The 3,644-nt window shown below is 37.8% G+C and overlaps 1 pseudogene; it reads left to right on the forward strand.

Annotated features, from left to right (window-relative positions):
* Positions 1-2,150: 2,150 nt before the first annotated feature.
* LOC103206441 overlaps positions 2,151-3,644 on the forward strand; it is a 96,945-nt pseudogene continuing 95,451 nt past the window's right edge.

Raw genomic sequence — 3,644 nt, forward strand, 5'->3', positions numbered from 1 at the left:
TTACTGGTTTAGAAATTCATTTAAAATGAACATATAGTACATACAGTACTGTGCAATTCTAACCCAAATTTCATTTTCGTCACTCCTGCTTATTTCTGAACTCAGCTCTTTTCTCAGATGCTAGCTTTTTTACCAAGGGGATACAGGGACATAATCATCACTTGACTAAGGAAATTTTAGAAATAACAGATTCCCTTTGGTGTTTCATCAAGACTATCCTATACTGTAGATGCTAGTTCCATTTTGAAAGAAAATAAAATAAAATAAACAAGTATATTGTCGTCAAGTCAAATTCCAACTCACAACAACCATATAGGACAGAGTGGAATAGCCCTATAGAATTTAAATATCTACAAAAGCAGACAGCTACATCTTTCTCCCACAGAATTGTTGATGGATATGAATCATCAATGCTTTGGTTAGCAGCCAAACACTTTACCATTGCACCACTACAACTCCTTTGAAGGAGAACGGAGGATGAAATTATGTCCTGGCATAAAAAAATTCTCTACTCAGCACATTATAGTTTTCAGTAGGCAAGAATCAGTTTGTGTTTCTAACGTGGCTTTAAGGTTTGACACCTTCTTTTTCTGGCAGTAATAACCAGAAAGATTCTTTTGGACACATTTTTTTTTTCAGTAGGAACAAGGTGAGTTTGTATTTTTAACATGGCCCTATGGTTTGACCATGACTTGTCTGTTGATTTTCTGTACTCTGTGGCTGGCATGTTACTGTGATGTTAGAAGTTATGCCACTGATATTTCAAATACCAACAGGGCCACCCACAGTGGGCAGGTTCCAGGGAGCTTCCAGCCTAGGACAGACTCAGAAGAAGGACTTGTCAATCTACCTCTAAAAAAGATTGGCCAGTAAAAATCCTATGAATAGCAGTGAAATATTGTCCAATTTTGTATTGTAAGATGAGCCTTTCAGGTTAGGACATACTCAAAATATGACTGGGAAAGAGTTGCCTCCTCAGAGTTGACCTTAATGACATGAATAAAGCTTTTGGGACCTCCATTTGCTGATGTGGCATGACTCAAAATGAGAAGAAACAGCTATTCATAATTAGAACATGGAATGTGTGAAGCATGCATTTAGGAGAACTGGAAGTTATCAAAACAGAAATTAAATGTTTAAAGATAATTATCGTAGGCATTAGTGAAATGAAATGGACTGTTTTTGGCCATTTTGAATTCGACAATTATGTGGTCTTCTATGCCAAGAATGACAAATTGAAAAGAAATGGTGTCACATTTATTGTCAAATGTACCAAATGTGAGTGATCAATATGGTGGCATTGAGGAAGAGAAAGGCATAGAGAGGTACATGGGAGGTACAGACAACAAAGATGAACCCTTTTGCACATACAGTACTGCATTGTCAGTGAAGGCAAACATGGGTACACAGGTGGATAGATGGGTAGACAGACTGAACTAGTAAGTATGCCTATGAAGCGCGGAGTGTACCCAAGACTATGTATAAGGTTGGCGAAAGAGAAAAAAAGAACATTTCAAGATATATCCTGAAGTACAATGATGTCAATGGTAGGATAATATCCATATCATGCAAGGAAAACCAGTTAATAAGACCATTATTCAAATGTACACACCAACTACTAATGACAAAGATGAAGAAATTGAAGATTTTTATAAACTTCTGCAGTCTGAAGTTGATGAAACATGCAATCAAATTGCATTGATAATTAATGGTGAATGGAATGTGAATTGTGAGACACATTTCTGTTCTTTAAAGCTACCCCTTGCAGTATTTTTTGTTATGACAGCACTAGAAAACCAAGACATCATGTGTGTGGTCTCTGGCCTCAGACTCTGGTTGGCTCTCAGGCCCACCCACTCAACAGTTCTGCATCTTATTGGGAAAACTAACTCTCTAACTCTCATTTTTGTACAACAGTGACTGGCCCCTACCACACAGGACTGTGTAAAGAACACATGAGTTACTTTGCTCAACATCACCCAGTCCTTCTCCAGCTGTTCCACACCATACTTTAGGACACGTTTGAACCTTCTCAGTTCTCTGATTAATTGTTCTGTCATGGCCCAAACTCACTCAGCCCCTGCTGGCCATACCATCCCTTCTCTCTGGCCACTCCCGCCTCCCTGGCTCTCTGATTGGAACTTTCCACCATGGAGCAACTGGCTGAACTAATGGTCCAATTGATCATCTCTGGTAAGTCCACTTTAGACCTCAGTCCAATCTCAAGTTTGGCTCCTTAAATAATCTCTTGGGTTGGGTTAAGAAGGAAGTTAACTTCCAGGCAATTGAGGTAAGAAGCAAAGGATTCCTTTCTGACCTCCATTAGTCTCCTTTTCAAATGTCCTTTCAACTCCAGAAAAAGCATACAGGATCCAAATCGTACTTTTGTCAATACCCAATCACAAACTTACACACACACACACACACACACACGCATATTCATATACATATACACCCTTTCTCTACACTGACTTTTTCCTAGCCATTTGTGTCATTCTAAAGTGGTGACAATCTGTTTATGAAAGCCTTGGAATCAATACAACATTGGGGGTACCCGTACTCTATGCTCACCTTTTGGACAAAGATGTCCATATCAATCAAGATTTCTATAAAAACTCAAAAAGATAAGATACTTGGGAATAATCATGCTAGGAACACAAATGACTTATACAATGAAAACCACAAAACACTAATTCAAGAAACTGTAAGAGATCTACTCTGCCTTCTGAGGAGTGGCTGGTGGGTTTGAACCTCCAGCCTTCTGGTTAGCAGTCAAAATTCCTTTGACACTACACCAACAGAGCTGCTACAAAAATGGAAGAACATATCATGCTAATGGATAGTAAGATTTAACATTGTGAAAATGTCAGTACTACCCAAAGCAATCTATACATTCAATGCAATCCCAATCCAGATTCATCAATACTATTTAAGAGCGTGGAAAAAAAAAAAACAAAACACTAACTTTATATGAAAAGGAAAGAGATCTTGGATAAGCAAAGCATTACTGAAGAAGAACAAAGTAGGAGGTCTTGCACTCTCAGATCTCAAAACCTAAGATACAGCCTACAGTTGTCAAAACAGCCTGATATTGGTACAACGGCAAACATATAGACCAGTAGAACAGAATTGAGAACCCAGAAATAGATCCATTGACCTATGGTGAGCTGATCTTTGGCAAAGGGCCAAAATCCATTGAATGGGGAAGAGGCTGTCTCTTTAACAAATGGTGCTAGAAAAACTGGATATCAACTTGCAGATAAATGAAACAAGATCCATACCTCATACCATACACAAAAACTAACTCCAGATGTATCAAAGACTTAAATGTGAAACCTAAAACTATAAAGTTCATCAAAGAGAAAATAAGGACAAACTTAGGGGGCCCAATTTATGCCATAAATTGACTACCAAGAATAGCCCAAAAATGCATAAACAGCAGAAGAGAAACAAGATCATTGGGACCTTCTAAAAATTAAATTTTATGTGCATCAAAAAGCTTTTCCAAAAGAGTAAAAAGAGAACCTGCCGAGTGGGAAAAAATATTCAAAAATGATATATCTGGCAAAGGACTTATCTCTAAAGTTTTAGAAAACTCCGACACCTCAACATGAAAAAGACAATCCAATTAAAAAATGTGCAAA

This window comes from Orycteropus afer, unplaced genomic scaffold, assembly GCF_000298275.1.
Source record: "Orycteropus afer afer isolate SDZICR_OR568_19922 unplaced genomic scaffold, OryAfe1.0 scaffold00316, whole genome shotgun sequence".
In the NCBI taxonomy this organism is placed as follows: Eukaryota; Metazoa; Chordata; class Mammalia; order Tubulidentata; family Orycteropodidae; genus Orycteropus; species Orycteropus afer.